The sequence below is a fragment of the Rhinoraja longicauda genome, chromosome 1 (assembly GCF_053455715.1).
Source record: "Rhinoraja longicauda isolate Sanriku21f chromosome 1, sRhiLon1.1, whole genome shotgun sequence".
Taxonomy (NCBI): domain Eukaryota; kingdom Metazoa; phylum Chordata; class Chondrichthyes; order Rajiformes; family Arhynchobatidae; genus Rhinoraja; species Rhinoraja longicauda.
In genome coordinates, this window is record NC_135953.1 from 117,682,834 (window position 1) to 117,696,523 (window position 13,690).

Consider the following 13,690-nt stretch of genomic DNA (forward strand, 5'->3'; position numbering starts at 1 on the left):
GAAACATTAATTTGTATATCATTAAACTTTGAAGAAATTATGCATATAGCAGTAAAATATTTTGGGGTGCATTTGCATACAAGAATATAAGATGTAGTATCGGGAGTAGGCCACACATATTATCTCATTGAGCCTTGATTTCTTTTTAATAAGATCATGGCTGACCTGATTTTGGTTCCAGGTTTATTTTCCTGTCAATTCCACATTACCCTTGACTCCCCACAGACTAATCATTTGTCTACCACGGCTTTGAATTTGTACAAGTGTTTAGCCTCTGCTATATCCTCATATAGAAAATCTGAGACTTCTTTGACCTTCATGAAGAGAAGACATTTTTCCTTAACTGTGTCTTATATTAGCGGGTCTTCTATTCTGAAACTAGGCCCTCTTACTCTTGATTCAACTTTGAGGAAAAGCATCCTCTCTACATCAATGTTCTCAAACTCCTGAAGAATCCTACATGTTTTAATCTGACACCTTACTATATGCCATTTAGAAATTCAAATGCATTGCATTTATTGCCCTATATTCACCCAACTTGTTACATCCTCAAAGAACCAATAAATTCTTCAAATTTTTCAAAAGCACATGATAACTCTGCTTGATTGCATTAATACTTTGTACAAATTACCTCCTTAATAGTAGACTGCAAGATTTTGCCTAATACAGATGTTAGGCACTTGGTCTGTTGATCCCTTGCCAGGCTTTTGTTGTCCATTTCCGATTACCCCTTGACTGAGGAGGCAGCCACGAATCAAGCTCCTTTGGCATCCACTGACCCATTCAGTGAATCAGTATGTAATTATCCAGCTCCTGTAAATTGATCTCCATGTTTTGTCATGGATTAAATACAAAATAAAAAATGAAATTATTGTCGCGCTCAAGTTCCTCTTTCACTGAGGCCGCCATTTTCTTATCATGACACCAACGGGTCTCTGTTTGGAGGCAAGGGCAATCCCATTTACAGCTGGTTCCTGAGTCCCATAGGGTTTCATGCTGATGAAGATATCTCTCTGGTAGTGAGGGTTGTGCAGCACTGCACATATAAACAAGTGATCCACTTCTTCCACTGCCCTTCCTACTCTGGAGGAACCAGTGAAGGTCTCTTATCTCATCGTGACTTGCTGTTGCCTGGACAACATGGACATTAAAAATACTTTGCCCTTGACTGCAGGTAGGAGGTGGAAGGGGAAGGGGCAACAACAAAGAACTATTGCAGCTAGGGTGTGAGGGACAATGAAAAGCTTACACTGAATAACTCAGCATTCAAGTAATAGAACAGTTTGTGGTTATTTTGTGTCATAGACTATTTTCTAAGTGGGGAGTGAATCCAGAAATCGGAGCTGCAAAGGGACTGGTGCAGGATTCCCCAAAAGTTAATTTGCAAGTCAAATCAGTAGTAATGAAGGCAAATGCAATGCTAGCATTTATTTCAAGAGGACTAGAGTACAAAATTAGGGATGTAATGCTGAGGCTCTATAAGGCACTGGTCAGACCGCATTTGGAATATAGTGAGCAATTTTGGGAACCATATCTGAGGAAGGATGTGCTGGCTCTGAAGAGGGTCCAGAGGAGGTTTACTGGAATGGTCCCAGGAATGAGTGGGTTAACATATGATGAGCATTCGATGGCACTGAGCCTCTACTTGCTGAGTTTAGAAGGATGAGGGGGGACCTCATTGAAACATACCGCACAGTGAAAGGCCTGGATAGAGTGGATGTGGAGAGGATGTTTCCACTAGTGGAAGAGTCTAGGAGCAGAGGTCACAGCCTCAGAATTAAAGGTCGTTCCTTTAGGAAGGAGATGACGAAGAATTTTCTTTAGTCAGAGGGTGGTGAATCTGTGGAATTCATTGCCACACAAGGCTGTGGAGGCCAAGTCAATGGATATTTTTAAGGCAAAGATAATATAGATAGATTCTTGATTAGTATGGGTGTCAGGTAAGGAGTGGATCAGAAAGTGGGACAACATAGAACTAGTGTGAACAGATGATTGATGGTCGGCATGTAGAGCACCCAAGGTCAGGATCAAACCCGGGTCTCTGGCAGAGGGTCTCCACCAGCTGTGCCACGGTGCTCCCAAAGTTGTAAGTTGCAGAGAGGGTGGAGAAGGGATGGTTAGGATAAACAGAAAATATCTGATAGTGTAAGGCCAAGTTGAGTTAGGGATAAACTGTTGATGAAGTTACTTGATAGGCATTACAAGGTTTTTTAGACTCATCTAGATTCCAAATTTTCCATTTTGGTGGTTGTGCAGACAGTGCCAGAATCCATCAACTTTCCCACTTGCAAAGTCCCTTTAAGAAATTAAACTGAAATAGTGCCACAGGTGGTTCCAGTGACCTTGGTCACCAAAATTTGGCCAGAAGTGCTGTAGATAATGACCCAGGTTTTGCTGGATTTTATCAATAGCTCCACATGCAACTGTTACCATTTCATCCTTGTAGGTTTTGGCAAATTGGGGTCTCAGGTGACCTCATCCTGCTGCCCAAACTTGTCCAGTGGTTCCTTCAATGGAACTTAACAAAGTAGCAGGATCGAGCTGACATTCCCAACATTTATACGGAAAATTCACATCCTGAACCACTTATGCCATATGCCAGATATGTACACTCATTTGTTATAATGAAAATGTTTATTCCTTTAAGGAAAAAAATGTAAGGATAAGTGAAACAATAAAAGAAAATTGTTTTTGCACTAATCTTTTTATGATTTCAAATTTCTTTTAGCTATTTTCTGGTGAATCTTTAATTAAAAGCCACCTTTGTTATTTTTTCTTTCATTTTAAAAACATTTCTGAGTGTCAGGGTCAGGAAGAAGCACTAAAAATCTCAGGTTTGGCAGAGGGAAAGCTGGAGATGGATTTTTGCTGTCTGTTCGGTTTCTTCGGAGGAATGTTGTGGGAGGAGGATATTCTGAGCTTCCATGTGTCTTTGTTACAACATGTAAGGTCAGATTTCAAGAAGGGCCAAGGCACTTAGCTATCAGATGGTCTTGACCAACAAAGTTATTGATCTCCACACAGACAAGGTAAATCCACCACATCAAAGCGGTTCAGTGGCAATTGCAGCCAGCAAGCTCCACCAAGGAAAATCCAGGGCATGGTTAAAAACTATTTGCTGAGAGATGCAGAAAAGTTTGGAATTCCTGCAGGTTACTTGATCTGCACTCGGCCCTGCCTTTCCTTCCTGCTCCAACACATCCAAACACTAAAATCAACTCATAATGTCACTGATGTTTGGTTGGGTGCTGTATTTGGCAAGCAATACATATTGTGGGAAATAAAAGCTCGTGGTATAGAAGGTAACGCATTGGTGTGGCTAGCTGGCTGGCTGACAGGAAATAGAGAACAGGCATCTTTTTCAGGTTGGCAAGTTGAAACAAATGGTGTGCCATTGGGAACAGTGTGAGGTCCTCAACTTTTCATGGGACATAGAACATAGAACAGTACAGCACAGGGATGGGCCCACAATGTTTGTCCATGATGCTAAGATGAATTAATCTCATCTACCTGCACATGATTCATATCCCTCCATTCCCTGCATTTCCACGTGCCGATCTGAAGGCCTCTTAAACTCCATTGTCGTATCTATCTCCATCACCAACCCCGGCAATGCGTTTCAAGCCCCCACAGCCCTCGATGTAAAAAACATACCCCATTCATCTCATTAAACTTTCCCCCTCTCACCTTATAGCTATGCCCTCTAGTGTTGGATATATCCACCCTGGAAAAAGGTTCTGACTGTCGACCCTATGCCTCTCAATTTTATAAACAAAGATTCTTGAAACTCTGTTTTTGCCTTTTTAAAAATAGTTGGCATCAAGGAACTGAAGATACAGTTTAATCATGTATTAAATCATGACACAAATATAGGAAGGCAAATTGTGAAGGGAATCTCAGCAGATGCATCGGGATAAGGTTAGGTTAAGTAAATGAGAAACAATCTGACAGATGAAGTATAGAAAGTAAAATAATCCATCTTGGTAGGTGAAAAGCTGCATATTACCAATCTAACTGAACATCACTTTTTATTGTAAAAGGGAATTGAATGCAAATGAATTGAAGTTACGTGCTTGTGTGTGAGGTTACATGGGTCATTGGTGATGCTACATCTGGAGAATTACATACAGTATTGTTCCCTATTTCTGAAGTTGCATGCAGTTCAAAGAAGGTTTACTTGATTGAAATGGATGGGTCCTTATGGGGAAAGGATGGATAGGTCAGACTTGGACCTGCTAGAGTTGGAGACATCTAGACAGAAACATACAAGATCCTGAGGTATCCTAACAGGGTGGATGTGCAGTGGATGTTTCCTCTCCCAGGAGGATCTAGCGAGAGGAAATCCCTCTCACTAAAGGGTTGCCATTTAAGACAGTGATAAGGTGACATTTTTTTCACTCTGAGGATCAGAGACTTACTCTCTTTCTCAAAGGGTAATGGAGGTGATGTCTTTCACCTTTATAAGATGGTTAGTGGTAATTAAATGATTCATAAGAAAGAGGGGAAAAGATTGCTGGTTAGGCATATCGTGGATTTGAGATGGCAATTAGATCAACCATAATCTTATTAAGTAACAGAATAAGCTCAAGGGTCTGAGGGGTTTCTTCCTGCTCCTCATCCAAATTTTTTATATGTTTAACTTCTTGTATATGTGCGTTTTGTTCATCATACACAGGATTGCTTTGGTTAGGTCTCCCTTGCTGCTAGACCACACCAGTTGCAATGATAGCACTTCTCACCACAACTCATTAGCAATCAACTGCAGTCATGACTTCAGCTTAGCCTCTACAATGATCAGAAGCTGTATCAATCACTCAAATCTTCCCATATGCTAGAAGGTTTAAAATAAACATATGTGGGAAGTTCATGGTGGTCATACCTCAAAAATCACACTCATGATTTGCAGGAATCTGCACAAAGCGACAACTTCCTAGAATTGCCCTCCTTTAAGAAGGACTCTGGATGGTCCAATGGCTAATTTTGATGAGTAAACCTGCCCAAATCCTCACCCTGGTGGCTCCAAATTAACAGCAGTTAGTTAGGACTAACAGATAACACCGCTGATAAATATATTCAAAATGGTTCCTATTGTTTTTAAAAAGAGCTCTACGTTATTTAATCAATTATACATTTAAATGATTTACTCATAAACATGCTTTTCTGCCAAATCTTCTCAATTGACTGCAGATGTGTAGGGAAAATGTTCAACTTGCAGCATTGCAACCTCTTTTCTCCACAGGAACGGCGACACTGTGTCTTCCCATTGCTAGTCTAGTGGCTTCATTGCCAGGTTCCCGATTATAAATGGGTCCAGATGGGGTGCACTATTCAAAGTATTTGATTGCAAAATACTGTCCTCTTAATGGACCTATATTCTATAACCCAGTTTCTGGATAATGCTTTTCATCTGGGATCACTTTCAGCTGGAATAAACCTTCCCACAGGCTTTTTCAAATGCAGCTGTTTAGAATAAATTTCAGAATGAGTTAAATACATTATATAAGAAACCATTGTACAATTTGATTTTCCAATAATATGCACAGCTACTCTTATAGATTTCACATACAGATCTCCATCCATATTGGGCCAGTCTGAAGCAGGGTTCCAACTTGAAATGTCGTCTATCCAATCACTCTAAAGATGCTGCCTGTCCTGCTGAGTTCCTCCATCACTTTCTGTTTTGCTCAAGATTCCAGATATGCAGTTTCCGGCAAATACCTTTATCTATCAAGGCGCTATGCTGAATTTTCACAATTCAAACACAATCTTTGTTCTCTGTTCAAAATACAACTGAATCTCCATGGAATCCTTGATTCTGTTATCAGCCTGATGAGACAATACACTTTACAGATAACTTTCCTGCAAATCCTATTCATTTTGAGAATAAATATTACAATCTGGCAACCTGGGCACAATTGAGATGATAGATATTGAACAAAAGGTCAAATTGTCAGTGTGTGATATCACGTCCACAAAAACAGGACGTCCAATCCAGTAAAACCGCCATCTCACTTATCTACTCTCAACCGTTAGTAATCTGATGCAAAATAATGCTGGAGACAAACTGTTGCAAAGAAAACTGATGAGGACAATCATCTCAGCCCTAGTGCTTCACGACAAGGTCAATGTGTCATATTCAGACATCTTCAGCTGGTTCATCATTGACTTTCATGTTAGATATGGGGGTTCTTCACAGATAATTGAGGAATGTTTAGTTCCATTATCTGCCCTTCAGATGGTTGAACTGATTTTCCTGACAAATCCACAGCCCTGAACTTCTTGAGATGTGCGTCCCACTATTAGTCCTAATCCTCACGGAGTCCAGTGATTGAGATCCGACCTCCTGCAATTTTCCAGCAGTTACACAGGGGGTTCATCATGCTTGGCACAACATTTAGCAACTTTATTCATTTCAATGGCGAGGAACTGCCAAGAGGGAAAGAGGTAAGTTATTGGTAATTTATATAATTTAAATTAATGAGTTAACTTAAGTGAGATATTCACAAAAAATCAAACTCTTTGACAGATCTAAAAGTCATTAAACTGGAATGTGCTTCAGCCAGCATATAAATGTGTTTTTTTTTGGCCAGACTTGTTATTATCATCAAAAGTGTTGCACTCTGCAGGATTTAATTGTCCAGGTCAGAAAAGACTTTGCAGACCACATTGCCACTGGAAGATTCACTCCATGAACATGTAGAGCTCCAAGAAAGAAATGCAGTTCATTGGTCCAATTCCCAGGAAATGTTGAGGCATTGAAGCAGCCTGTGCAGAAAGATCTGACTTGGCCTGATCCGGGCTTGGCCTGATCCGGGCTTGGCCTGATCCGAGCTTGGCCTGATAAATGACAAATGCCAAGTACGATTATTTTGACTACACTGACTATACCTTGACATGCCATTACTATAATCAAATCCCTAACAATGTCCTGGAGACCACCAGTGAACAAAAAGTTAACTAATTTAACTAGTGTACAGACGTACAGGTATGTAGGTTAATTGGCCGGGTAAATGTAAAAAAAAAAAAATTGTCCCTAGTGGGTGTAGGATAGTGTTAATGTACGGGGATCACTGGGCGGCACGGACTTGGAGGGCCGAAAAGGCCTGTTTCCGGCTGTATATATATGATATGATATGATATGATACAGCATTACTCCAACAGCAATCACCATTCCTTGCATCCATGCATCAGCGTATTATTATCTCTGAATGTAGAATGTAGATATTATTTTAAATTTGTGACATGAATATTATAGACCTGAGAATGGTCAAATTCTAAAAGGATTTCAGAGAAGGGTAAAAAATAAACAAGGTTAAACTCTAGTAAATAGACATCACTGCCTTTATTTCTATCATGACTTGCTTAGAATTAAATATTTTTAAAATTTCTGTACATGTTAGCCAGCAAACTACACTTGCTGGTGAAATCTTTTATTGATGACAAGGCACCAGTTAGGATTATGAAGGAATTCTCTCAATTTACCTAGGTTGGAGCAGCTCCCACGACATTGGAAAAGTGTAACATCATCCTGGGCAAAGCAGCCTGCTTCACCAGCATCTCATCCAACACTCTAAATATTCACTCTTTTGGACCAGGATGCTGTGTTGAGGTGTGTAATATCCATCAAATGCATTGCAGTGACTCACCTACAACACTCTGGGGAGTACCTCTCAAATCTATGAGTTCTCCCACCAGCAAGGTCAGGGGCAACAGATTCATAGGAACATTAACATCAACAAATATCCCTCCAAGTCTTGCAATAAGCTGACATTTATATTACTATTCCTTCATTACTGCTGGATTGGATTATTGAAATTCCCTAACTAAAAATCCTACTGGAGTCACAGTTAACTCCAGTTGACAGTTTAGTTTATTGTCATGTGTACCGAGGTACAGTGAAACATTTTTGTTACATTCTATCCAGTCAACGGAAAGACCATACATGATTACAATGGAGCCATTTACAGTGTACAGATACATGATAAGGGAATTCCAAGGGGATCTGACTCTCCTGGGTCTTACTGCTCCCCCCCTCCTACAGCGAAGCTCAGTGGTGGTTCTACTGGGTCTTCCCCTTCCTCCTCTTTTAACCAGGTGGCCCCAGCCACTCCCCACTCGGGCACTGGAACTCAGGCCCCCCTCCTCTCTGAATCCCCACCATCCCCCACCAGACCATGCCTCAGCCTCCGTCCACTTACCTGCCCCCCTCTGGCACCAACCCACACCCTTGCCTTACCTTCACCATCTCCCCTGACCTACCACTTTCCACTACGGAACAGCCTGTCCTCAATAGAGGCCTCCTCCATTGTCAGAGTGAGGCCCAATCCAAATTGGAGGAACAGCACCTCGTATTTCGCTTGGGCAGCTTACAACCCAGTGGTACGAGTACCTGAAGAAGGGTCTCGACCCAAAACATCACACATTCCTTCTCTCCAGAGATGCTGTCTGACCTGCTGAGTTACTCCAGCTTTTTGTGTCTATCTTGGGTTATGAATATCAACTTCTCTAACTTCAAGTAACCCTTACTTTCCCTCTTTCTTCATCCCTCTCCCATCCTAGTTCTCTGATCAGTCTGACTATCTTCCTAATGATATTTTATCTTTATATGCTTCGTTGTCATTCCCTAGCTAACAATGCTCTATTTTACAATTTCCTTGATCTCCAATCCCTCTGATGTCTCATTTTTACAACTTACCGTTCCATATCTCTGTGTCCCCTTCTCCCCTGACTCTCAGTCTGAAGAAGAGTCTCGACCCAAAACGTCACCCATTCCTTCTATCCAGAGATGCTGTCTGTCCCGCTGAGTTATTCCAGCATTTTGGGTCTGTCTTCAGGCAAAAGATACAGAAGTGTGAAAACGCACACCTTCAGGTCCAAGGACAGTTTCTTCCCAGCTGTCATCAAGCAACTGAATTATCCTACCACAACCAGAGAGCAGTCCTGAACTACTATCTACCTCATTGGTGACTCTTGGACTATCCTTGATTGAACTTTGCTGGCTTTACCTTGCACTAAAAATTATCCCTGATGGGAGAAGTGAGAAGAGGGAGTGGCCAGGGTATGACTCATCCTTGATTGTACTGCTGGCCTTGCCGAGGCAGCATGAGGTATAAATGGAATCAATGGGAGGGAGGTTGGTCTGTGTGATGATATGGGCCGCGTCCACAATTTGCTGCAATTTCTTGCAGTCGTTGATGGTGCTGTTCTCAAACCAAGCTATGATGCATCCTGATAAAATGCTTTCTATGGTGCATCTGTGGAAGTTGATAAGAGTTAGAAGGTACCTGCTAAACTTCCTAAGCCTTCTAAGGAAGTAGAGGCGTTGGTGTGCTTTCTTGGTCATTGCTTCGATATGGGTGGTCCAGGAAACCACCTGTTGGTGATACTGACTCCTAGAAATTTGAAGTTTTCAACCATCTCTACTTTGGCGCCATCAATGCAAACTGGGGTATGTGTACCACTTCGCTTCCTGAAGTCACTCACTATCTCCTTTGTCTCGCTGATATTGAGAGAAAGGTTGTTTTTCTCGACACCAGGACACAAGGTTATCTATCTCCTTCATCTCATCATTATTTGATATCCAGCCCACAATGGTGGTGTCGTCCGCGAAATTGAAAATTGAATTAGATTTGTACATGGCTGCACAGTCGTGAGTGTACAAGGAGAAAAGAAGGGAGCTGAGAACGCTGCAGAGCACTCGTGTTGAGGATTAGCGTATAGGATGATTTGTCCCCTATCCTCACTGATTGGGGTTTGTTGGTCAGGAAGTCGAGGATCCTGTTGCAGAAATGAGTACTGAAATGTCAGCACTCAAGTCCCATGAGTTTGGTCCAGTTAGTCCAGAGCAGAGTGGGGAGCCAGTGAAATGGTGTCTGCTGGTGATTTGCTGTGGTGATTGGCAGATTGAAGTGGTGCAGATCATTTCTGAGGCAGGATTTGATCCGCAATCACACACTCGCAATAATGTTCCATTTCAGGTGGGGATATGTAAATATCAAAACTCTGCTGTCTGCTTCCTTTTGTTGAGTGCATAGTAATACATTTCAACAGACAGCTAACAGAATCAAGATTGTGTTTGAATTGTGGATATTCACCACAGTAACATTACAGGTGGGAAAATATAAATGATAAAACTCTCCTGCTTCCATCTTTTTGTTAATATCATATCATATCATATCATATCATATATATACAGCCGGAAACAGGCCTTTTCGGCCCTCCAAGTCCGTGCCGCCCAGCGATCCCCGTACATTAACATTATCCTACACCTTTGTGCAAGTGCATAGTGACTGGAAATGTCATGTGCAAACAAATAGATCTTTAAAAGACAGGACAGTTTTAGTGCAGTACCTCTTTGCAGAGCTAAGATGCTCCTTCTGATTGTTTTTAACTTCACAGCATCAAAGTATTATTTCTGGCCAACGATACAGAACTTAGATATAACCTTTAATTTATGATTATTTTATGAATACTATAGACTTGGGGATGGTCAAAATCTACAAGGAATTCATAGAAGGGTAAAAAAAACAAGGTTAAACTCTAGCAAATAGATTTATTTGCCTGTATTTCTCTCATGACTTGCTCAGAATTAAACATATTGTGAAATTCTGGGTATGTTGGCCACAAATGACTCCTACTTGTGACTCCTACTGGCTCCCCACTCTGCTCTGGACTAACTGGGCCAAACTCATGGGACTTGAGTGCTGACATTTCAGTACTCATTTCTGCAACAGGATCCTCGATTTCCTGACCAACAAACCCCAATCAGTGAGGATAGTGGACACTCATTCCCACATATTAATTTAGTTTAGTTTAGTTTAGAGATACAGCATGGAAACAGACCCTATGGCCCACCGAATCTACGTTGACCAGCAATTACCCCATGCACTAGCACTATCCTACACTCTAGGGACAATTTACAATTTACATAAGCCAATTAACCTCTAAACCTGTACGTCGTTGGAGTGCGGGAGGAAACTAGAGCACCCGGAGAAAACCCACGCGCTCACAGGGCGAATGTACAAACTCTGTAAAGACAGCACCCGTCGTCAGGATCGAACCAAGGTCTCTGGCACTGTGAGGCAGCAACTGTACCACTGCGCCACCAGCGATATATTCTTCCTGAGCTATAACTGCACCTGTCTTGAATTAATAGCTCCTACTTTCTTGTGACCAATACTCCTTTGTGTTCATTTTAAGGATCTCTTTGAAGCATTTCTTCATCCTTTCCTTGAGTAAGTTAAAACCATAGTAGTTGTTAAACAAGCATATGCAAGCGTACACAATGCTCTGTCCATTGCCATTCATGTTGGATGATCACTCCTTCAATGCTGGTGGACATTAACATTTATTCTAACCCAGGTATGCATAAAATTAAATCTGCCACCTACCCACTTTTCAATCATAAAATAATTTCTGAGTTCCTAATGTTGGGGGAGTCCAGAATCAGGGGGCCACAGTCTAAGAATAAAGGGGAGGCCATTTAAAACAGAGATGAGAAAAAACGTTTTCACCCAGAGTTGTGAATTTGTGGAATTCTCTGCCACAGAAGGCATTGGAGGCCAATTCACTGGATGAATTTAGAAGAGAGTTAGATAGAGTTCTAGGGGCTCATGGGATCAAAGGATATGGGGAGAAGGCAGGCACAGGTTACTGATTATGGATGATCAGCCATGATCACAATGAATGGTGGTGCTGGCTCAAAGGGCCAAATGGCCTCCTCCAGCACCTATTTTCTATGTTTCCTGCTTCCAATTCCATTTGCTTTTTTTAAAATAGCATTTTGCATTGACATTTTGAGTTCTGTACATTGATGTAAATGAGAAACAGTTGTGTTGTCGACTGAACCCTGAAGGAGCACAATCATCACACCCTTCACCCAAGCCCCAGCCTCAACATATCTCCATCAACAAGAGCTATTGTGTTGGGTCCTGCAACCAGTTTCCCATCCAACCTGTTTTACCTGAAACCACTTGGCTTTGATGACTGCGGAGGTGTAACCCTCAATCAAACTGTCCAAACAGACCATCTAATAATTTAGCATTTTGCTGTTTATGGGACCTTGTTGTTTATAAATTGGCTGCTGCATTTCCCTTTATGGCAACAATTGCGTTGACGTTTTGAAGTACATTGGGACCATTTGAGTATGTAAACTGAGGTCATTAATTTAGAACATAGAACATAAACCAAGTAAAAGTACAGCACAAGAGCAGGTCTTTCGGCTCACAATGTCCATGCTGAACAATGTCCATGCCAAGATAAGCCAATCTCACATCCACATGATCCATATCCCTCTATTTCCTGAATATCCATGCGCCTATCTAAAAGCCTCTTAAACACCACTAACATATCTGCCTCCAATTTAAGTTCCTTTCCTTTGTAGAGTTCACATTTCTGTACTTTAACCACCGTTTATTTACCCTGTACATCAATGTGGAGAGAAATCAGAACAATACCAAAAATACACATTGAGTGGACACTGCTGTTGAAATACATTGCAAACAATGTCTCCCTGAGGCTTGTATCAGACTGCTTTTTACAGTATCGGCTCCCTAATGTACCTGCAGTAAACACTGACATTGACTGGAACCCAAATGAGTTTTACAACAGATTAGGAAATTTGGTCATCTTCTTGGCGGCATGGATGGGCATGGATAACACATAGTTAGCACTTTTAAAGGAAGTATTTAATTTTGACCCAACTATTGAAAGTTCGTTGATGCAGGAGATGCAGTGAAATTATTGCCCATAGTCCGAGTATCTGTAATATTTTTTGTTAACGTGTTGTGTTCAGTGTTGTCTACTAACTGGAGTAGTTGTTAAAGAAAAGATTGTTTCTTTATGCTTTTTTTGTTTCACTTGAGTAGAATTTATAAGTTGACATCTGAACTAACTATGAAAGTCTAGTCAATCCCACTCCTAAAGTACATGTGCAAAATAATGAATGGTTTGAGGTGGGATGAATCACCTTTGCAATATATTTTATTATGAATCATTGGTAATTCTATATAGAACTAACAACCCGAGAGTACCTGCATCATGGAATTCGGAAATAGAGAGGCCACGTCAGGAAAAATAGTTTCTGTACAATACCGTATTCATAAAGGAACAGAGGAAATGTGTTTTACCTAAAATTTGCTATGTTAGAAGCTGTACCAACATCTCTTATATTTAAAAGTAAACTTACTACACAGCATGAAAAGAATGATAGTACCTTAAGATTAGATTTTTGTTCATTTAAATGTGTCCAGTATTTATTTACGTACTTTCAGCAGATTTGTAGGTGATATCCACTTGCGTTATAGCATAGTTACATACAATATAAACAATAGATAAAAGGCCATACATTCTCACCACTGCATATACCTAGACTTTATCATAGCACTAATAATGCATAATGCCTAAATTCTCAATTTAAGAAAATGGTCAAGGCCATATGAACATAATAGAGGAGATTTATTAAGAAAATACAAAAGATAAATTGCTTTGATCTGGAACAGAGATGTGATGTGGAGACATGCAGAACTGCAGATGCTGGAATAGAGCACAAAGTGCTGGAGTAACCCAACGGGTCAGGCAGCATCTCTGGAGGACATGGGCAGGCGACATTTCAGGTTGGGACCCTTCTTCAGACTTCAGATGGATATGCAACATTTTGGGTCAGGATCCTTATTCAGGCTGACAGGGGCAG